Source organism: Notamacropus eugenii, chromosome 1, assembly GCF_028372415.1.
Source record: "Notamacropus eugenii isolate mMacEug1 chromosome 1, mMacEug1.pri_v2, whole genome shotgun sequence".
In the NCBI taxonomy this organism is placed as follows: Eukaryota; Metazoa; Chordata; class Mammalia; order Diprotodontia; family Macropodidae; genus Notamacropus; species Notamacropus eugenii.
The window spans coordinates 265,878,030-265,902,561 of NC_092872.1; the positions used below are offsets into that span (position 1 = coordinate 265,878,030).

Consider the following 24,532-nt stretch of genomic DNA (forward strand, 5'->3'; position numbering starts at 1 on the left):
ATAGTTATAGGATAATAAATTGAAAGCAAGAAGACATCTTTGAGACCATCTGGTCTAAGGGTTCTAAACCTAGTGTCCTTGAACTTGTTGGGTTTCTTTTTATACATTTTCATAGCTATTTCAATATAACTGGTTTGCTATACAATCCTATGTATTTTATTTTATGTATTTAAAAACATTGCTCTGAGAAGAGGTCCATAGTCTTCACCAGTCTACCAAAGCGATACATGACTACCAGAGAAAGATAAGAACCCCTGAATCTAGCTCAACTCCCACATTTTACAGCTGAGGAAACTGAGACCTAATGTCCCCAATACTCCCTGACGAGTAAAGAAATATGGCGGCCATAGGTAATACTGATATAAGATACAAACTCACTCACAAAACATGAAGGAAGAAGAGGGTGAAGAGAGAAAGAAAGGTCCCATATATAAATATATTCATAGAAAGATTTTTTAACTTTGTGATGCAGGAAAAATATAAAAATAATAATAAATAAACAAATAATTTAATTAATTAATTAAAATAAAAGATAAATATTAAAAAATCTCTTTGATTAAGGAATGACTGAATTATGGCATGTGAATGAATACAATATTATTATACTGCAAGAAATGACAAATACTGATTAACTGATTAGTGAGAAAGCATTTATTAAGTGCTTACTGCGTTCCAAGTATGTGTTAAATACAGAAATTAAAAAAAACAAAGAGTACCTGCCCCCAAGAAACTTACATTCTAACAACACACATAAGGGAGTGTGGGCTAGTGAGGGGTGTTTGGAAAGTTACAAGGATAGTGAAGTGGGTCATAGGAGAACAGATTATCACACTCTTTCTAGTAGCAGCAATAGTTCATTGCTGTGAAACCACAGGAGAGATGAATGTGGTGTAAATTGGGATGTAGACAGGGTCACTGAGACATAACAGGCTATGCTTCAGTAGCAGATAACAACAATGACACTTCTATTAGTACTCGAAGGTTTTCAAAGTATTTGTCTCCCAACAACTCTCTGAGGCAGGCTACTTAGATATTATTACTTCCATTGGACAAATAAGAAAACTGAGGCTCAGAGAGATGATGTGATTTATCCTGGGTCTCCCAGCTTGTGCAAAGAACATGATTTGAACTTAGCTTCCCCTAACTCCAAGTCAAGTGCTCCTTCCTTTGCTCCCTCATACAGCCCCTCAGGACACCCCTATGAGAATCAAATAAAAGAAAAAGTTTACCCATTAAATACATGTCCAAAAAGATAAGAACACTTCATGATTCTCCTACAGAGTAACACAAAAGAATCCACATTTGAGGGAAACAGAAACACTATAAAGGACTTAGCCACCAAAAGAGCTAAGCTAGTTCAAGTCTAGTTACATGAGTTACATTTTCAGATGACTTTGAAGAATGGCATGAAGACAATAAAAATGCTGACAGTGCACTTCCGGTGACGGCCATGGGACCTGGGAGTTATTCGTTAACGAAGGACAACGTTTGTCATTCTTTTTTTTTCACAAATTTATATTGATATCTTTTGTGTTTTACGTCACTAGAAATTTTCCCAGATTCTCTTTCCCTCTCCCTTCCCAAAGAAACATTCCACCCAACAAATAATATTTTATAAAAAAAATAAACAAGAGAAAACTATCAGCAGAATCAATCACCACAGTGAAAAAGTCTAAAAATACACAGAAGTGGAGCGATCTCCACCTCTACCAAGGATTTCGGTGACAGTGTCTTCTCATTCTCTTCTTGGGGGCATAGCTGTTCTTGATAGTTTTGAAACATTCACTTTTGATTGTTTTTCAGATTTGTTTTTCCATGTACATTGTGGTAGTCATTGTGTATATTGTTTGCTAACTTTACTCAGCATTAGATCATGTCAATCTTTCCATGCTGATCTATATTCATCATATTCATCATTCTTTGTGGCACAGTAGTATTCCATGTACCACAATTTGCTTAGTCAAATCATTGGGCATTTTCATTGTTTCCAATTTTTTTGCTACCTCAAAAATTGCCACTAGAAAAAATATTCTGGTGTATAGGGGCACTTTCTTCTCATCAGTGATTTCCCTGGGTACAAACCTAGGAATGAAATTTCTGGGTCAAAGAGTATGGACATTTTGGTCACTTTACTCACCCAGTTCCAAATTACTTTCCAAAATGACTGCACTGAGAAAGAATAGTCAGGCCTGAAGGAAAACAAGCAGAATTGAAAAGAAGCCCCCTGCCCTCATCCCTGCTAAAAGAATGCCCCCTCCCTCTGGTTGGTCAGATGCCAAGGTTCTCTCTGCATCTCGATTCCTCCTACCACTCTTTCCTGTTCTTTCCCATGCTGCTTAGGGAGATAGAGAGGAAGAGAGAGAAGTCCTGGACAGGGCCAGGGGGAGAACTGAGAAACCCAGTTCTCAAGCCCATTGCTTGAGGAAAGGCAGCTGCACACCTCTTCTGCTCCCTAGTATCCAACTGGCCTCAGCACAACCTTCAAGAAGAGAAGTCATAAAATAAAATACATAGGATTACAAAGGAAACCAATTATGTTAAAATACAGCTATTAAAGCAGTTTTTAAAAACAAGCTAGTGGACATCAGATTAAGAATCCTTGATCTATTACAGCCTGCTCAGTTAACAGATGAGGAAACTGAGGCCCAGAAAGGTTAAGTCATTTGTCCAATGTCACCCAGGGAGTAAGTAGGAGAATAGACATGTGGTCAGTTAATCATTGGCCCTATATTCAGATCCTTTCTAGTTGGGTGTAGGAACCATATGAGCTTGTGGTCTACTGTGTCAGAGGTAGGAATTAAACCCAGGGTCTCCAACTTTGGAACCAGTGCCTTCTGTCAAGCTCAAGTCTCTTCCCTTCTCTGGAGCAACATCACTCCTTTCTAGAATGAAATGCAATAGATATTCTTGTATTGAATTCATATATTTATACCTACATATATGTATATAGATATATAGATATGCTCTATTTTCAATCCTCTAAACTCATTCTAAATTAACATGGATCTCTTGACTATAGAGAGTAGTTGAAAGAATATTGGATCTGAAAAAAGAAACCCTCGATTCAAATCCTGGCTCTGCTCATTATGAGCTGTGTGATCTTGAGTAATTGACTCCATGTTCCTGTGATCTTATGACATCTCTGGGTCTCTATTTCCTCATCTGTAAAATGAAGAGGGAAGGAGGTAAGATGATCTCTATTCTCCCTGCAAACTCTAAGTCCCAGGACTATGGTAATGATAAGAGAAATTTATATGCCTACCATTTATAAAGTATGGACAATCACTCCAAGTACAACACATAGCCTTATTTATTTGATTTAGTGGATAGCTCCCTCAACCTGGAGTCAGAGAAACCAGAGCTCATATCCTGCCCCAGGCATTTATAAACTATAAGATCTTGGACAAGTCACTTAATTTCTACTCAGGAAACTAGAAAGCAGTTTGGCAGAAACTAGGTATAGATCAACATCTCATACCATAAACTAAGTTAAAGTCAAAATGAGTACATTATTTAGACATAAAGTTTGCTATTATAAGCAAATTAGGGGAACATGGAATGTTTTAATTGTCATATTTATAGGTAAGGAAAGAATACATGATCAAAAAAGAGACAGAGAGCATTACAGGATGTAAAATGGATACTTTTAATCACATCAAATTAAAAAGGGTTTACACAAACAAAACCAATGGAGCCAAGATTAGAAGGAAAACAGAAAAATGGGAGAAAATTTTTACATCAAGTTTCTCCGATAAAAGCCTCATTTCTCAATTATATAGAGAATTGAATTAAATTTATGAAAATACAAATCTTTCCCCAATTGATAAATGGTCAAAAGATACGAACAGGCAGTTTTCAGACAAAGAAATTGAAGCTATCTATATTCCTATGAAGAAATGCTCTAAATCACTATTGATTAGAGAAACGCAAATTAAAACAAATCAGAGGTGCTACCTCATATCTATCAGATTGACTAACATGACAGAAAAGGGAAATGACAAATGCTGGAAGAAAGGTGAAAAAAATGAGACTCAAATATACTTGAGGTGGAGTTGTAAACAAATCAAACCATTCTGGACAGCAATTTGGAGTTATGTCCAAAGGGCTAGAAAACTGTGCATACCCTTTGACCCAGTAATACCACTACTATATCTGTATCCCAAACACATTTTTCAAAATAAAAAAAGGAAAATATTTGTAGTAGCTCTTCTTGTGGTGGCAAAGAACTAGACATTGATGGACATGCCCATCAATTGGGGAATGACTGAACAAGTTGTAGTGTACGATTGCGATGGAATATCATTGTGCTATAAGAAATGATGACAGGATGATTTCAGAAAAACCTGGAAAGATTTACATGAGCTGATTCAAAGTGAAATGAGCAGAACCAGGAGAATATTCAACCGTAAATCAATTAACTATTCCCAACAACACAAAAATCCAAAACAATTCTGAAAGTTTTAGGATAAAAACACTATCCATCTCCAGAGAGAGAACTGATAGACTTTGAACACAGATTGAAGCATACTTTTTTTTTTAATTTTATTATTCTTGTGGGATTGGGGTTTGTTTGGGTTTGTTGTTTTGTTTTGTTTTTGGTCTGTGTTTTCTTTTGCTACATGGCTAATATGAAGATGTTCTGCATGACTGCACATGTATAATCTATATCAAGTTGTTTGCCTTCTAAAGGAGAGGGGAGGGCAGAGGAGGAAATTTGAAACTCAAAATTTTAAAACACAAATGCTAAAAATCATTGTTTATATGTAATTGAGAAAAAATAAAATTAAAATTCAATGTAAAACAAAGTCACTTAATCTCTTTCAGCCTGAGTTTCCTCATCGGTAAAATGGGGATAACAATAGCACAGGCTTGTTGTAAAGATCAAATAACATTTAAAATGCCTATAATCCTTAGAATTCAACATAAATGTTAGCCATTATCATTATCATGTCTTAAGCCTAAATGCTTTATTTTTTTAACAACTCATATGTACTTTTAAGTCCACACGTGGGCCTTTCCTCCAAGGAAAAAACAGGCAGGTGTAGCTGGCAGAAAACTGCTAAATGAAGAGAGCTGTAGTCACTGTTGTTCTCTTTTCACTCTCAGTCTGTTAATCACTAAAATGTATTCAAGACAAGCTTTCACCGCATTTGAGAAACATTTCATTTTCTATGCAGCATTTTATCCTTTGGGAAAACCTGGCTTCCATGCTATTCATCACAGAAGACAAGGGTATTGTTGACTATTTGAAATAATAACAATAAAAAACCCTGAAAAGTAAATAAGCCTTCTTCAATTCACTGCTCCCCACAGAGCTTGTACAAGATGGTCATTACAATGATGTCCAGATTGGGGATGGGGTAGGAGGTGACTCCTCATCTGGTCAGGACAGAGGATGCTCAAAGTCATTGATTGACAACTGGAAGGAATTTGAGAAGTCCTTTCATGATGTAATCAGGCAACAATTATTAAGCACCTACTGTATACCAGGCACTGTGCTTAGAGCTGGAGATACAAAGAAAGACATAAACAGCCCCTGACCCATGGAATTTTATATTCTAAGGGGGAAGATAATATGTAATAAGAGTACACAGAAGACACTTGGAGTAGGAAGGGGAGAAGGGAGATTTGCAGTTGGGAAAGACCTCTTGCAGAAGGCAAGATCTGAGCTGAGGTTAACTAGAAGGAAGTCAGGGGGGGAAAAAGCAGGACTGTGGAGGGAGAACATTTTGAGCATAGAGGACATCAGTCTCAAAAAGGGGAGTGTCATGTCAGGAAGTCCTGGATTCAAATCCCACCAGGAAAGATCTCTTTTTTGTCTTTGTGTCCACAGCTCCTAGCACACCTGGCATGCAGTAGGTGCTTAATAGCCTTGTCTGAGGCTTGTCTTGTCCTTCGTTCTTGAAGTGGACAAATGACATCTGGAAGATGATGTCATGACTTGCAAGTGAATTGGATTTAAGAGAGAGAGGGCCATGCAAAGTTACCAGCCTCACTCTCCTCTGGAGCCATCTGGGTCCAGTGGCAAGATATAAATCAGGATGACTGGAAATGGCCCCAGATGCAGCGGGAGACCTTGACCTTTTTAAGCTAAGGTCTTTCCCATGACCTGAGCCTGGGAGATCATGGATTACTAGAGTAATGAAGAAACATGAGAAGGATTTCAACAGGCAGAGGGTGGAGCATTGGGCAAGAAGAGAACATTCAACACAGGATCCAAGATGTGGAGGCAGGAGATTGTACTGCTTTTTCTCCAATGGCAAAAAGCCCAGTCTGGCAGGAGTATCAGACGCATAGAGAGAGGAGCTGGGGGAGATCAAATTTAACCCAACACCAACCACACTGTTCTGCCAAACCAGAGTTTTTCCAAAAGACAATTCATGACCCACTTCAAACTAGAGCCAAATGTAAACATTTCCTAAAACTGTTGAACTGTAACAACACAGGATCCAAACAGTCTCTAAATCAAAGCTGGGCCCAGCTGAGATTTCATGGAGTTTTTAGCTCCCCACCACAAACAGGAGGATTACAAGACAGTGGGGTCAGAGCCATGGCTGGCTACTTGTGGAGGCTGCCAACTTTCTCCTCTCTCTGTCCTTGACCTGCCCTCTCAGTTTGCCCTCTTTCATTGCTGTGGGGTTTTCTGTCTCCCCAGTAGGAGAGCCAGCCTCCCCAGAGCTCCAATTCCACCCCCACCCCAGATTCCTGAGAAATGATTCTATTTTTGGCTCCAGTCTAAGGGGTCCTCCCTAGCAGGGGGAGGAAGAAGGCTTTAAGAGGTCCCCAGAGTACAAATTTGAATTAGGTATGGAACAGGCAGTTTTATTCCCACCCAGAAAGGGAATAAAGAATCATAGCTGAAATTAATGAAGAGACCAGTCACTAAGCCCTCTGGGGACACACACAACATGGAGCTCATGAGCTCCTTTTTATTTCATCACCAATCCCCACCCCCAAGTAAACAGCCTGATCAACACCAAGTGGGTTCTTTTCTCTCTAGTGGTTTTTCTCTCTGTAAGCCACTCTTCTGTTTCTCTCTCCCACATTGCTGCGGCATTTGGTAGCTGATACCCACTACTCAGATGCCCAGGTAAGGAGACCACTTCTCATGCTCTCCCAGGCCCTGTGGGAAAGGTAGCGAGGCACAAACAGGAGGATACCTGCTTGCCAAGGAAGCTGTACCCCTATGGAGCCAAGACTGGTAGGAAGGGAGGGAATCTCCCCATGACCTTTCTAGTGCTCAGAGAGTTGTGGGCCCCTTAGCTTATCACAGAATTCCAGTTCCATAGTCAAGTGAAAGTATCATCATGCAACTCCAACCGGCCCATGATGGAAAATGCCATCCATATCCAGAGTCTGAACGCAGATTGAAGCATACTATTTGCTCTCTTTTTTGTTGCTGTTTTGTTTTGTTTCTTCTTTCTCCTGGTTCTTCCCATTGGTTCTAATTATTCTTTACCGCACAACTAATGTGAAAATTTGTTTAATATAAATATATATGTAGAGCCTATATCAGATTGCATGCCATCTTGGGGAGGAGGGAGAAGAGGGAGAGGGAGAAAATTTAAAACTCAAAATCTTATGGAAATGAATGTTAAAAAGTAAAAAGAAATTAATTAGTTTAATTTTTTAAAATTATCATCATGGCTGATAGGAAACACTCAAAGGTATCTGTGCCTGCTCTGAAGTAGGGGAGAGGGAAGGGCCTCTCCATCCTGTATCCCCATGGAGAGGTTACACCAAGAATCTTTTCTCACAGGGCAAAAAAAAGAGTTAGAGAGGAGGAACAGCAGCCAACGTGAAGAAAGGGAGGTTGTCATTATCCACAGAACAAGAGTCATTTGTTCCCTAGAGAGTCTAACCATTGCCTTGTTCCAAGCATCAGGAGAGGACCCTACAAATATGAGACCCTGAGACTGGGAAAGGAAGTAAACAAAAGGCCCAAGATGAGATATATATATATAGGGAAGGGCAATTCAGGACTCCCCCCACCCCTTTTTTGGCTAGTGGGACAAAGCTCTCCAATGTGGTCCTTCTCCCCTCCCCCCCATTATAACTCTGAATAATGTAGGATTTGGAAGTGAAAGGGACCTTAAAGATCCTACCCTCCCCCCATTTTTCAAATAAGACAGTTGCAACCCATCCCTGATGCTTAAAGAAAAAATGCATTAGAATATATCTAAGAGAAAAAAATCTTTAAAAATAATGACAATTTCTGCCTTGTGAACTTCTATGATTCCTGTTTCCAACATCTGAACCAGCCTCAGTTGATTCAGAAAAGCTCCCTCTCTCAGGTCCCAAATGGTGCTTCCTCTAAGCTGTGCCAGGCTGTCTGAGAAATGAGTATATTAAGAGCCTTCCTTCCTTGGCGCTCCTGCAGGTCACAGACAGGGTGATTGTTTTGTTCCAGGTCAGGGGGCCTCCTTTAAACCATGAAAACAAGAAAATGGGTAAATCAGGCTTCCTAGCACCCTTTTTCTTCTTTTCTTTCTTTCTTGATTTAGAAGGTGAGATAGGAGAATATAAACAATGATATCTACAAAGTGGAATGAGATGAACATGAGGAATGAGGTCTAATACTAACTATGCCACTTGTACAACCTTGATAAAACACTTGCCCTCTGTGGCCTCAGTTTCCTTACCTGTAATAATGGGGGTTGACTAGACATTTTCTAGGATCCAGAGCCCCAGGGGCAAACAAGACACACAGATGGTACCTAAGGCAAGTACCTTTGCCTTCTGCTAGGAAGGGAGGAAAAAGAATGGGAGGGCAGCTAGGGACTGGAGAAGGAAGCACTGATACGATTGCAATTAATGGCATAGTCAATAAAGAACTGGCCTTGAAGACTGAAAGACCTGAATTCAAGTCTTGCCTCTGATATTCACTGACTGTGTGATCTTAGCCAAGTCAGAGAGACTGATTGTGTGATGCTAGACAAGTCACTAAACCTCTCCATGGCCCACTCAAGAAAGGCCTGGGTTCAAATCCTGCCTGTGACTTATATTGACTGTAAGACCCCAGAAAAATCACTTAACCTCTCCATGGCCCAGGAAGCTCTCTAAGACTAGAAGTTGCAGAACAGTGGCCAATCTGCATCAGTGAAGGGAATTTTCCTACCAGAATAATCCTATGTTAATGAAATTACCATATGGACCAACCCTCCCCACTCCCCACCCCCACCCATGGCAACAATAACCACAGAATTCTTGCTTACTTGGTGCTAGGCTTGGTTATTTCCGAGCTGCTGAAGGAGTAAAAGTGCTGTCAATACCTTCTAAATTTGGAATTCTGGGACAAAGTCTCTATTTGCCAGTCCTCTGTATAGCTCTGCCAAGGACTCTGACAATGCTGAATCCTCAAAGAGTTAAATGCAGGTGCCCACTATGGTCAAACCATGAGTTTTCATGTTACAGATTGAAATCATTCAATCAACACTCATTTATGAGTGTTTAATAATATATGCCAGGCACTGTGCTAAGTGCTGGGGATGAGAAGGAAAGAAGGAAGGGAGGAAGGAAGAAAGGAAGGAAGGAAGGAAGGAAGGAAGGAAGGAAGGAAGGAAGGAAGGAAGGAAGGAAGGAAGGAAGGAAGGAAGGAAGGATAGAAGGAAGGAAGAAAGGAAGGAAGGAAGGAAAATGACCTCAAGAAAGCTACATTCTACACTATTTCACTTGATCTCATCAGTTTCCGTAGATTCAGTTCCCACCTCTAGATTCATGATTCCCAGATCTATTTATCCAGCCCTTACCTCTCTCCTAACCTCCAGAAACATTTCCAGCTCCCTATTGGACATCTCCAACTGGATATGCCAAAGACATCTTAAACTGAACATGAAACATCCTTTCACTAACCTGGGCTTGCACCCTACACATCATCCTCAGCTCCTCTCTCTCGCTAGGTATCATCTCTTGACCTCCCTTATCAGGGTTGTTACCATGACCTGTCGATTTTGCCTTTGTAATATCTCTAGTCTATGCTCCCTTTTCTCTGATGCTGCTCCCAGCCTGGTTAAAGGGTTATCTTATCACCTCGGTCTGGACTGCTGCTATAAGTCACTGGTTGTTCTGCCAGCCACAAATCTCTCCCCACTACAATCCATCCCTTATTCAGCTCTCAAAGTGATCTTTCTAAATTCAAGTTTGACCCCCTATCTCCTTCTACCCCTTTCAATAAACTCTTATGGCTTCCTAACCCTAAATGTGCCACTGTATGTAAAATCTAGCATTCAAAGCTCTTCCTGACCAGTCCCACCTAATCTCCTTTCCAGCCTTCTTCCACCTCACCCACACACACTCCATTACTCTTTGACCCAGTGGCACTGTCTTCCTTGTTGTCCTTTTCATGACACTCCATCTCCCAACTCCAGGCATTTCCACTGGTTATCCCCCATGCCTAGAACATCCCCCTACTCTTCTCTGTCTCCTGCCTTTGCTGACTTCCTTCAAGTCCCCACTGAAAATTCTACCTTCTACATGAAACCTTTCCCAATCTCCATTAATGCTCTATTGAATATCTCCAATTCATCCATAGTATAGCTTGCTTGTACATAGCTGTCCCCATCATTATGCTCCTCAAGGGAAGGGAACCAACTTTTACCTTTCTTTATATCCTCAACAATTAGCACCATGCCTGATCCACAGTAATCCCTTAAATGCTTATTGACTGACTGATAAATAGAGGAAGTAACTTCAACAAATCAGAAAGAGAAATAGAGAGTGGATGGAAGGTCACCTTAAAGGAGATGGCATCAACAGCTGGGAGAACCAGAAGAGTTGCCTCCCATAAAATCACAGCAATTGGGCTGAATCTGGAAATGAAGCCAAGGATTCTAAAAGTTGGAGACTGGGAGAGAGACCATTTTCAGAATATCAAGTGCATCAGGATGGTTGGATCATAGAGTATATGAAGGAGAATCTAAATCAAGAAGACTGGAAAAGTAGGAGAGGCCCAGGCTGAAAAGAGTTGTAAGTGACAAAGACTTTACATTTGATGGTGCAATTATAGGGAACAATCAGAGTTTATGGAGTGGAGGGAGCAGCGTGTTTGAGGAACATCATTTTGACAGCTGAGTCAGGATCAATTAGATGAGTAGGAAGACCAATTGGGCCATTGCTCCCAGGCAAGAGGTGACAAGAGTTTGAACAAGGGTGTGGCTATAGGAAAAAAAGAGAAAAGGAGTTTGTGGGAGATGTTGAAGAGAAAGAAATGAAAAGATCTGGTAACGGACTGGACATGGAGTGAGCAGGAGAGAAGAGTCAAGGACAGCACTGAGACTGCAAATCTGGAAGTCTAGAAGGACAATAGTGTCTAGCAGGTAAAGGGCATCTTAATGGAAATATAGTAGTTGAGCAGAGGGAAGTATTTGGGGAAAAGATAAAGAGTTCTCTTTGGACATGCTAAGCTCAAGATACTTCCAGAACATCCAGTTCAAGATGGTCAAAAGACAGGTGGTGTAGGACTGGACTTCAGTATCAATTTAAGGGTAAAAACTGTATTTGAACTGAAATACAGATTGAACAGAAGAGGGAGCAAGGAATTCGCAGAAGCAGATAAGAGAGAATGCGTTCAGAATATCCACGGCTGCTCTTCCTTCAACATCATTTTGTAGCATGATCTAGTCCAAGGTCACTCAATCACAGACTGCAGGCCAAAACCAGCTCACTGCCCTCCCTTTTTTGTACCACTCATGAGCTAGGAATGGTCATGAGGGCATGCGAAAGTATCTTTAAATACAACTTTAAATAGTCCAAAGAGCTCTGGATCTGACCCTAGAGGACCTAGGTTCAAACCCAGGCCCTGCCATTGACTAGCTTTGTGACATTGGGCAAGTTCCTTAGCCTCTCTGGGCCTCAATTTCCTCTTCTGTAAAATGAAGACACAGGACTAGACAATATCTGAGGCCCTTTCTGAGTCTAAATCCTTTTATTTGTGTCAGTACATTTCCCAGCAGTGATGAATTATGATCTACACTCAAGGTGGAGACAAAGTCTATCACCACAAATATAATGCATGCCCAGACTGCCTAAAATGGTGGCAGCATGAGGAGGATGTGGGAAGAACATCCTTTTGGGTGGTCTAGGCATCCACCAAACCTCCATTACACAAAGATTGAAGAATCATAGCATTTGAGAGAGACTCTAAAAACTATCTAGGCCCAATCCTTCATTTTACAAAGAGGAAACAGGTCCAGAGAGAGGAAGTGATCACCATGGGCCACACAGCAAGGCCAAGATGAGATCCCATGCCTCTCGCCTTCCCATCCAGTGCTCTCTTAGGACCGTGGGATGCCTCCTAGGCCAAGGGGCTCCTGACACCACCTGCAACCCTACAAACTATTCTTCCATTTTCAGAAAGGGCTCAGTTCAACCCCCACCTCTGATACCTATTGGCCATGGGATGTAAGAAAGTCACTTAATCTTACAGTCAGCCTCCTAAGCCTACAAATTACAGAAAAGTTGCTGATCTGCACTGATGAAGGGAATTTCCCTCTAAGGGAATTCCCTACACCAAAAAAATCAGTTATGAATTAGAAGTCTAGCTCCTTAATAAAACTGTGGGGCCTAGGGTCATTCCCATTTTGTGCACCTTTTACATACCAAACATTTTAATACAGGCAAAATCAGGTTAAAATGAGAAGTATTTTTTTATTTTAAAAAAGTCACAAAGAATGGGAGACAAAAGGGACTAGCATAGAGGTGGAAGTGTTACCTATCTATTTTGCCTTGAGAACCATGTATTATGGCACATATGTATATGATCTTCAAATTCCTTTCTCTCAGTAGAATGGTATGTTCATTATCAGATGTGATTGCTGTAACTGGTGGTTTTGCTTAGTTGCTGGGGTGGGGGGAGGGTTTGTGTGTATGACAAGAGTGGATTCAATTTGCCATGGGGGTCATGGGTCTTTTTTCCAGAAAAGGCTGTAAACATCAATACAATAGATTGTTAAGAGAATAAAATATAAAGCAAAATGAGGGAGTTAGGCTTGTGGATTTCTTAGGTCCCTTCCAGCTTCAGCAACATCTGGAACAGCTGCTCTAATAGCAGCCCATTGCCCAGGGCAGCTGGGATTTCAAGGGCTTTTCACTTTTGGAACTGTGTAGAGTCTGATGAATGTTTTTTCCAGGATGTGCCAAACTGACCTTCTAGCTAGCTGTTCCTCAGACACAACATTTTATCTTCCATCTCTGTGCCTTGCACAGACTGTTCCCCATTCCTGGAATTCATTTAGTCCTCTCCTCTACTTCTTAGAAATCCTAATGAGTCTGAAAGTTCAACTCAAATACATATAAAATTTAAAAAATGACTTTGATATCCTAGGATAAAGGGTATCAACAGCTGTACAAATCCCCTGCTTTCCTGATTCTTCTAAGATTCTAGTGGATCCTCCATCAAAATTATCATATATTAATTGTGTGTGTATTTTTACTTACTTATGAAACACCTCTCTGGGGCTAATTCTCCAACTCCAATTAGCACTAATAGATTTGATTCCCAGAAGACAGCAGATTACTTCTCCCCTCAGAGTTATAGAAATGAACCTGACAAATTGGAGTCCCTATCCTCAATATCAATCAACCAATTCATGTGAATTAGGGTTTACAAAGGGATATTTATGGAGTAGAAAGAGCAAGTGCAGTAGGTACAAGTTATCCTCATGAATCAGAGTTGTACTCTCCTCTTGCACACACAAGGTTACTGAAAAGAATGGACTCAGATTTTGAGAGCACACATAGCCAAAGGACAAACTCACAGTTCTTGGTTACTGGAAGTCTTTCTTCCTTTTCACAGAGTCCTCATGAAATTCTCCCCAATTCTTCTGGACCCCAGGGGGCAAGGCCCTTGAAAAGTCCTGAGCCTTTTCACAGGGTGTCTAATTTGCCCTTGATGTGTCTCCCAGTTTCCAAACAGTTCTAGGGTCTCTCCTATCAATACCAATGAGAACTCAAGATTTTTCTATATTTCAAAGTTTACAAGGTCATCCCCTGATAAATGGGGAGGGGAAGGAAGAGGAAGAATGCAATATCCCTCACCCCAAGGATAATTCCCTCAGCTAAGAGTCAGTAGGCCAACTGCTGCAATGGTCAGAAGGCCAAACTGGCTTGCCGTTTTATCCGTAGCTCCATAGAGTGTGACTGGCTCTCTTCAACCAATCACAAAATGTTTCCTATGTGGTATCACCTGCTTGGAGACAACATAAAAGACTTTCACACCTCTCCACTTACTAAGGGCTTATTTACACCCAGTTACATCTTGATTCTAGGTTTACATTAATTGGACTTGGTAGAAACCTCTACCCTTAACACACATTTATCTTAAGAGAAAATAAGATCCTTGAGGGCAAAGACTTTTTCCTTTGATCTTTGCCTTCTCAGCACCTCACATAGTGTCAGGTACATAGTAGGTATTTAATAAATGCTCATTTATTGACTTCTAAGAATATTTTCATAGGAAAGATAAGAGGCAGGAGACTATGATGGAAATTTCTCATCTGTCATTTATGTATTTATTCAAAAAGCATTTATGGGGTGTCTACTATATACCAGGCTCTATACAGGGAACTGAGAAACAAAGGTAAAAACTAAGCAGTCTTCACCCTAAAGAAGCTTCCATTCTGTTGAAGGGAAGTGAACAACATGGAAGCAGGTAAATAAATACAAAATGTATTGAAAGGAAATTAGGGAGAAGGGCACTAGTCACTAAGGGAATCTGGAAAACTTTCTAAGTAAATTTAAAATAGGAATGGAAATTATGTCTACCTTCCTTCAAAGCACAGCTCAGAGACCTCTCCACATGAAGTTTTCCTGGTCTCCCCTGCCATTACAGTGCTCTTTTTATCAACATTACTTTCCATTGATCTATAAATACCTGGGGTTTCCTTATCTGACCATATCTTGTCTCTCTCTCCCAGAAAAATGTAAGTTCCTTAAGAAATTCCATCCTACTTCCTTAAGGAACTTAGTTCACTACTTCCTTAAGGAACTTAAGTTCACTAATTCCTTAAGGAATTTATGTGCCTGGTACTTTTTTAAGTGCCAATTCAATGACTGATCACAAGACACAGTGCTAAGCACTTGGAACACAACAATAGAACAGTGCCTGCCCTCAAGGAGCTTGTATTCCATCAAGGCAGTCAGTGTGTACATAGTAGATGCAATAGATTCTTGATAGAAGGATGGATGGATGGACGGATGGATGGATGGATGGATGGATGGATGGATGGATGGATGGATGGATGAATCAATGAGTTATAAAACAAATGTGCTATGTGAGGGGAGGTTTTTACTGACCAGGATGGGGTGGGGTTAGGGAACTAATTTGAGTCAGCCTTTAAAGGCAACAGACAAAGGGAGGTGTCTGAGCAAAGATACAGAGGTTGTAGGGCGGATGGTGAGCTTGAGGTGCAGAGAGTAGACTGCTTTGGTTGAAATGTAGACTGTATGAGAGAGACTCATAAATTAAGGCTGGAGAGCTAGGGGTGGCACTAACTTATGGAGGGCATCAAATACCAAGAAAAGAACTCGTCTTGGCTTTGGGTCAGCCCTCCCTTCAGAGTCATCACTACTGGGATACTAAGAACACTGTGTTCCAAAGCCAAGGACACCCAAGGCTTTCAAAGTGCTTCCAAGGCTGAGTCAGGACACACTGAATAGCAGCTGTCCAGAGTGATGGCAGCCTCCACTTTGCCAGACCAATTGTGAAACTGACAGAGATTGGCTCCAAATATAATGAAAAGAAACTTAAATCAAGCAAGAAACAGAGCCATAAGGAAATATTCCAAGAAAACGAAGGCTCGATCTGAAGCAAGATGCAGGCGGAGAAAGAGGAGGCTGATGCTGACAAGAAGAAAAGAGGTAAGGGCTCCAAAGCAGTGGGGTCCCAGCAGCATGGAGTCAGAACAGAAAGGGACTGAAGAGGCCAACTAGCACATCCCCCTCATTTTACACATGAGGAAACAAGCACGGGAAGGTAGAGGCCAGAGATGCCCAACATCACCCTGGCAGGAAGGAACAGAGCCTGGCTCAAACCTAGATCCTTTCCATCCAAAATCAGTCCTCCTTTCACTGGCTAGGTATTGCCAGAGTAAAGACCAAAAACAGTGGAAAATAAATGACTTCTTGCCTCACCAAGGAAGGAGAACTGATGAAAGGAACTGGCTCTGGGGGGAAGAGGAAGACCCTGAATCTTCCCAGCCCAAGCTGTTGTCAGGCAAGGAATCTGAGAGCTGTTTACCAACTGGCTGAAGCCCATGAGGCCATTTCAAAACAGGAAAGGGGAAAGTCCAAAGCAGAGCTGGGAAAATGTTTTACAACCAAAGCAGAAGAAAAAAACATATGTGCACAGACTTCAAAGTGCCCTTCAGTGGGTCTGGCCCACACCCACACCAGACACCAATGAAACCTGAGCTGGCAAAACTAGACTTTATGGTTGGTCCAGTCGCTCCATGGAATGCAAGACTGTAATCAAACAGCTGAAGCAACACAAAATAACAGTCACAGTTTGGAGGTTTTAAAGGACTTTATTTTACTGGCAGAACAAAGTGGAGGGGCTGTTTGTCAAAAATCTAGGGAAAATCTGACCTTTGCTGTCCTCAATTTAGTGGGGAATGCGCTGGACTTAGAGCCAGGAGACCTGTGTTCAAATCCCAGTTCCATCACAAGGGAAATTGCCTAACTTTGGCCAAGTCATTCAGTACTTCTGAGCTCCAAAATCCCAAGAAGTTTTCATTTGACACATCATAGGACCCTACTGTGAACCCAGCTATGAGAGATATGCCTAGCAGGGGATCACTGGAGCTCTGAAATGTAAAAGATACTGATAATAACATTCCACTGGTTGGCAAAAACAATTGAGTGTAGCACCTATACCCAAGAATGCTAAATTAAAGGAAGCTTCCAGTTGGCGTATTCCTTCCCCCAGCAACTGGTGGCCATATCCCCAATGAGTTGGTTTCCAGCAACAGCAATCTGATGTCCCTGGATCTTTACCTAGAGATTGAATGCCCTGAAGTCACTGTCCTCCCCCGTCAGTACTTTGTTGGGAAGAGGATATCCTAGTGTCTCTCCTCCACTTCCATATGCTCTTGTCTTCTGAAGTTCTAGGTCTTTTCCTAGATTTCCCCCACTAACAACTGAGTTTGTGTTATTGCTTCCTCAGTACCAGATTATCTCCTTATGGCTCTGCCCAGAATTATGCCAGGGGGACTCTGGGGAACATAAAGAACTCTAAGGCATGGTCCCAACCCCTAAGCTTATACTCTATCTTGGAAGATAAGACATGCAAGCATGATACTATAGCAAAAGAGAAAATAGTCAATTAAATGCAGCAGATCTTCCATGAAAGGAAAGGTCAGTATTAGTTGGAATATACAGAGACAGTTTGATGAAGAAGGCTGAATTTGAGTTGAGCCTTGAGATGAAAAGATTTTGAAGAGGCAAAGGGAGGAGGGGAGAGAATCATTCCAGAGAAAAGAACATGTGAAGTCCTACACTTGTAGGAATGAGGACTCCATGTTCATGCATAATAAGGAAACCGGCACTTATGAAGCAGGGACCAATAGTATCACTTTTTATGTCACCAACGGGGGGCCCTGAACTGTTGTAGACATCTTAGCAATAGAGACATTATAGAAGCTATGCATATTATCATTTCTAGATTGCAGATGAAGAAACTGACACTCAGAAAAGCTAATGGACTTGCCCACGGAAACATAGGTAGCAAGAGGCAAGAGACAGGAGGTCAACACAGGTCTACCTGTAATTATTTCACCATAGAGGCAGCTTGGCATAACAGATATTGCTCTGAACTTGAAGTCAGGAAAACCTGGCTATAACCCTGGAAAACTTAGCCCAATACCACGACACTAAAAATCAGTATATAAATATTACTCTTAGATTCCATAACTATAAGTTAATGAGTAAGTCTTAGAGAGAGTTGCTTAAGATTCAGAGGCCAATAGGCTTGCCCAAGATCTGCCTTGGACACTTACTAACCCAAGGCAACTATTGCAATGATTCTCTCAGTTTCCATGTCTATAAAGTGGGGATAATAATAGCTTCTACCTCACAGAGTTATTGTAAGGGTCAAATAAACTAGATAATCAGTAAGGTCCCTTCTACCTCTAAATTTATGACGATATGATTAAATAAGATATGCAAAATACTTTGCAGATTTTAAAGTACTCTAGAAATATCAGCTGTTATTATTACTACTATTATACTATGTAGCCTCCAAATGGATGAGTAGATCATGCTGTAGTTTAACTTGCATTTTCAAAGAGACACACCTGAAAAGTCTCATATAGAGCAACTATTTTTATACATAATCCTATTTTTGTTGATTTCCAATATAATTTCAGTGATGCATTTTTTCAGAAAAATGTCAGACCTGACATTTGGCCTGAAAATGACAAATTGGCCTGAAAATTATATTTGGGATGCCAAATATCCAGCTGAGGAAGCAGTTTGCCTTCATCAAGGTAAGTCCTTGTGCATTTAATTCTCCTACAGTGTGTAAATGAATGGAGACAGATGGAAAATCAGTCCTTGAGACCTTTCTCTACACTCAGTTAATCTGTCAAGGATCTGTGACAATGATGACGTGAACTCTACATCAAGTTCACCTTCTACTACAAAGAAGCTAACACTTAGTAGCTAAGTATTAGTCTTCATTGACATAGCTATAACTTAATAGGTATATCTTAGAAAGAGTCTGAGGCTCAGACAAGTTAAAGGACTTGTTCAAGATTAGGCAGCTGGCAAATGTTAGAAGCAGTACAGAAAAAAAGGTCTCTATTCAATTCCAGGGGATTTTTGGTAGAATTCTGGGAGGAAGGAAGGAAGGAAGGAAGGAAGGAAGGAAGGAAGGAAGGAAGGAAGGAAGGAAGGAAGGGAAAGGAAAAAGAAAACAACCATTTTATTGAGCACCTACTATGTGCCAGACACTGTGCTAAATCCGTGCTGCTATGATTCTAAGATAATTTGAGGACAGAGAGAGTTATGTCTACTGAGGAATCTGGAAAGGCTTCACAAAGGAAATGGCATCTAAGAAGAATCTTAAAGAAAGATACAGTTATCAAGGAGGTGACTTCAAAGAAACCAGAGATGACTTGTCTGAACTGATACAAAGGTAGAGTGGAACCAAGGAAACAATTTCTATGACAATACTATTATAAAGACAAACAATTTTGAAGTTGTCCAACAGAATGACCAACCACAATTCCAGACGACTCATAATGAAACATATTATCCACCTCCAGGTACAGAAAGAGAGAAAACGGACTCAGAGGGAAGGATAGAGCATTTTTTTTTTTTGGCAATGCAGGAATTTGTTTTGCTTGATTGCACACATTTGCAACAGGGTTTATTTTCTTTGTTTTCTCATTGATGTGAGGGGAGATGCAAGGGAAAGAATACAGATCTGAAAATAAAATTGAATTTTTAAAAAAAGAAGAAAGATACAGCCTTGTAAGTAGAGAGGGGGAGGGAGTGAATATCCAGCATGAGGAACAACTTCTGAGAATGTAAAAAGATGGGAGGTGAAATGTCGAATTCAATATACAGCTAATAGTCCAAATTTGACTGGAACTTAGCGTACAGGAAGGAAGCAGAGCACTGTCCAATGCCACGAGAAAAGTAGGCTGTAGGAATGGCTTAAAAGCCAGGCTGAGCTCTTTGTATTTTATCCTGCAGGCAATAAAATTATCGTTGATAAATGCTTCCTGGTTACCCTAGAAACAGAGGTCCTAAGTACCTTTTACCTAATGGGAGGAATGTTTTAAATACCAATTAACTCAGCAGGGAGGCAGCTTCAGCTGTATTTTGGCACTCTTTCCCATGCTGCCACAGGGGATAATCAAAAGCAGAATAAGAAATGCAAACTTCTGGCTGTATCACCCTGCCATGTTTTGAAAAATGAATATGAATCTTCATTAACTGAAAAGGATAAAGAGGAGACTTGTGAACCCTGATATAGGGAAATCCTAAATGAGGAAGCTCCTTCTTACCAATGCAGGTGGGCACCCTCCCTGAAACTCAGCCCCACCAAATGCCCAGAACATTAGAGGTTAAATGATTTGCCTAGGGTCACACAGTCCGTACTCATCAAGGGCAGGACTTGAACCCAGGTCTTTTTGGCTCCAAGGTCAGCTCTCTACCCATTACATCATGAATGACTCTCTTCCCTAAATGAAAATGCATTCAATAACATCCAACCCATACCACTGTTCCCATCTCACACACCAGTGTTATCCTGGTGGGGACTCATTCTTTCTTTTCTTCATCCACTCTGCAGCCATTGACTGAATGCTTATGACAGACCGATTCCTAAAGAATGGAACGTGCTTTGAGGGTGATGGGGAACCTACCTGGTACATACTTGATTGACCTTCTTTAAAGTCCATGATAAGCTAATTAGCATGTCACTTGATAATATAAAACCAATACATAAAAAAATCTTTGGTCACAGCCATGAGGTATTCTGTCACTGCAAGTCCACAAAAGGAAAATTAGGAAGAGTTGGGATTGGGGAGGAGGAAGTTTCCCTTGGACACACGGATCAGTCTAAGAAGAGCCATTGGGCAGTTACCCTCCAATGGCAGGCCTCGGTAAGCCTATTAAATCAGGCACAAGATTTCACTCTGCTACCATTGACCAACTTCATCTTGGTCCTATGTAAATGTGCACGGTGTTCTAATGACAAAAAATCCGACTGTGCCAAGGTCCTGCACTTGTCATTCATTAACTCCTTCCGTGGCGTGGGTACTGGCCATTTTTCATTCTTCATTCACTGATTTGTTTCTTCTCTGCTTCAGGGATCCACCAATGTTTAATTTACCCAATTACAAGCTCTGATCAATGTGGTCCTCCTCCCACCCCATCACATCCACTGATCTCCAGAGTTCACAATGTCTTTCTCCCCTGTAGAATCAAACAATGACTTCCTGACTCAATTGCAAAATTTCCTTGATTAAAAAAATGTCCGACCTGTTGATCAAAGTCACTGTACTTTTGGAGGATTTCAAAAGATGATTTCCTTTCATTAGCACACCTATTAAAAGACACCAAAAAAGGCAGGATTAAAACATTCGTGGTACCTAAGTTTGGTTCTGTCTTCCTGCCTCTTCCCTTAAATCAACTGAATCTGAATCCTCTATTTATCATGTCACAACAGTGAATAACAATAACAAATTCAAATCACAGGATCTGTGCTTCAGGCAGTCTTCACATTTATCATGTCATTCTCTACTCAGTCCTCTTGTAAATTCAGTGACCTCATTGTAAAACATGGGTCTGCTTTTCTCTGAGGCAGTGGTTCTCAAAGTGTGGTCTGGGAACCCTCAGGGATCCATGAGGTCAAAACTATTTTCATAATAACAAGATTAGATGTTTTCATTTCTAATACAGTAATTATTGATAAACACAAAGCTCTTTTGGAGGAGATCCTCAACAACTTTAACAGTGTAGGAAGGGTCCTGTTACCAAAAAACTTGAGAACCACTGCCCTAAGGGATATAAGTTTTATACAAGATTATCTCATCTGAGTCTCACAAGAAGCCTGGGAGGTAGGTGCTATTCTCATCCCCATTTTAAAGATAAGGAAACAGGAAAAGAAAGGTTAAATGACTTGCCAGAGTCACACAGCTAGCAAGTGTCTGAAACCATGTGAGGTCTTCCTAACTCCAGGCCAGGTCCAGAACTCTACGGACTACACCACCCACTGGCTTGTCTACAGGTGTTTAGGTAATAGGATCCATAGAACTGAGTATATATAAGGAAGCTCCTTAGAGTAAGGATCACTTCATTCTGTGTATGCACAGTGCCCAACACATAGTAGGTGTTTAATAAATGCTTGTTGATGGATTGAGGTACAAATTTACCCAAAATAGGCCAGCTTGACAAAATCAATGACTATAATACCTCAAAACTTTTAAAAAATTAATTATTATTATTGTGTTCTCCTCCCACTGACATAGATCATAGCCCTTCTAAAACCTAGTTGCTATGGTCTAAAGTCATGCTGCTGAAGCCAACTTGGGGATGAACCATTCTGATCTTGGCCATGCTCTAACTAAAGCAAGATATCTAGGGCATTGTTACCCTAGGGGTATACTTCTTCCTGTAGCAATCTGCAGACTACCTTAGAGTCTTCTGCTATCCTTCTGTTCCTCCCCTCCCTCACAACACACAGAGGGTGGAAGGGGAAGAAAATCTACTATATGCTTATATGGATGGATGGTTAGATGGATGGATGGATGGATGGATGGATGGATGGATGGATGGATGGATGGATGATTGATTGGACTTGACAAAACTTGTGTTCCACTAAGAATATTCTTTGAGAACCCACTGTCCCTTCCAGGTCATGAACAGACATGGAATTAGTTTTTTAGAGACATAACTCTAACAAGCTAGACACACACAACCCCCAGAGGTCCTGGAACATACACTAACCTCAACCACAGTGCTCGTTATCTTACATAGACAAATGCAAGGTTTCACAGGAGCCTCTTGAGTTCACTTAAACACCATCTCGTCATTCGACAGTTAAATAGATTTTCAAATATTATGAAAACCAGCCTTGTAGCTCTCCTGGCTATATTCATTTTAGTTCATAGACAAAACATGGGTTAGCTGTGGCTGGAAATCTTCAGATGCTGACAAAGCAATGTCAATCTCTAGATCACAGGCTTTAAACTAGGAGAAACCTCAGAGGCATTTTATCTAACTCTTTCATTCTAAAGGCAGGGAAAGGGAAGTCCAAAGAAGTTGATCACACAGTTGATCATGGATCCAGAAATGGAAAGGCCTTCAGAGATAGCTAGTCCAACCTCAGCGTTTCATAGATGAAGAAACTGAAGCCCAGGGAGATTAAGAAAACTGGGCAGTCACTCTAGGTAGTAAGCACCATGAGATCTGAACCCATGTCTTCTGACTCCAGTGTTCTTTTTACTACACGATGCTGCCTCCTCTCAAATAAAATCAAAATGGTTCTTGTGAGCAGCACAGCTCAAATCCATGGGACCTTGTTCAATTTCAGGGGATTTCTTAGAGGATTCTGCTACTTCAAAAGAGGAGCCCATGTCCTCAATCTGGGCTGCTTGTTATCACTAAGGTCAATTGCAATCAGACTTTGTGGAGCCATAGTTTTATTTCTGGGCAGTTTTGCCTGATTAGTTTTTTTCAAAACTCCCTTGTCCTACCAGAAAAGCCTCAGTTAATTTGCTCTTGCAGAAGTGCATTTAGAAAACATTTGCCACAAGTAAATGCTCCAGATGGTTTCTGACACATAGTAATAGGAAGTATTTTTATGTATTAAAAATAAAAGCTCTTTTAGTCTTACCAAGTGCTTTTCTCAAAACAACAAAAAACAAGTATTATAATCATGCCCATTTTACAGAGAAGGCCACTGAGGCTATGAAGTAACTCGCTTTGAAAGGACCTATAACTAGTAGGAGGCAAAGCTGGAATTTGAATCCAAGTATCCAGACTGCAGGCCCAGTTCTCTTACCTCTTTATCATACTATCGACTCCTTTCTAATAAAAAAGATATAGCTTTAAGAAAGGTCATTTCACTCCATGCTAGGAAATGTTTAATATTACTTCTAGGAACATGCTTAATGATTAATTACTAATATCAGTTAGTCCTTGAAAGGCAGTGAGTTCTCCTTCCTTGGAAATCTTCAAGGAAAAACTGAATAACCATCTGTTAGGGATCTTACAGAAAGGGCTTCTGCTCTGGTACAGTTTGGATTCAGTGGTTTCTGAGGTCCCTTCTAACTCTCAGACTCTGGAATTCTGGTGTTCATTTGGCAGAAAAGGCAGCATTACATAACAGAAACCACAAGGAACATGGAGTCAAGGGAACTGGGCTCAAATCTCTGCTCTGATATACGCTAACTGTGGGATCATGGGAAAATCATTTCACCCTCTGCACCTCATTCCCTCAAATGTAACACCTAGCTACCACCTGTAGGACCCTAGGTTCAACAGTCTCTCTGCACCCCAGGCAACTCTTTAGGACTATAAATGATAAGGGAGTAGCTGTCTGCCTTGGTGGAATGAATTTCCACAATGGGAGTTCTGGAATCATAGATTGAGATGACATCCTCAGCCTCCATCCCCACCAAAGAAAGATGTAAACAATATAAAATGCACTAACTTTACAGTGGGAGGATCTGATTCACCTCCCACCTCTGATGTTCACTACCTGTGCAACTTTGGACATCTCTCAAATTTCCCTGGGACTCAGTTTCCTCACCTGTAAGAAAAGGGAACTGGACTAGATGACCTTTAAGGTCCCTCCCAGATACAGAGCTATGATCCTATGACCTCAAACGTTACCTCTCATGCATCCTCTGTGTGACCTTGCTCAAGTCCCTCAACCTCTTTGGGTCTTAGCATCTTCATTTGTAAAATGGGCCTATTATGATGGTTATTGCAACATATTATATAAATGACATCATTGTTATCAAAATAATCAACAAATAGAGCACAACCTGTATATGTGGGTCATTCTACCACGCAGATAAAA

At 40.8% G+C, this 24,532-nt stretch overlaps 1 protein-coding gene across 6 annotated transcripts in view; it reads right to left on the bottom strand.

Annotated features, from left to right (window-relative positions):
* Positions 1–24,532, bottom strand: part of LOC140517508 (solute carrier family 22 member 15-like) — a 229,343-nt gene that overhangs the window by 116,630 nt on the left and 88,181 nt on the right. For 4 of the 6 annotated variants that reach the window (XM_072628843.1, XM_072628841.1, XM_072628842.1 and 1 more), the window contains one exon: positions 3,628–21,049. The gene's annotated coding sequence lies outside the window, so the exon portion shown is untranslated. Of the gene's footprint in view, positions 1–3,627; positions 21,050–24,532 lie in introns of those variants that run through there. The other 2 variants (XR_011971612.1, XR_011971613.1) reach the window with 1 other exon arrangement.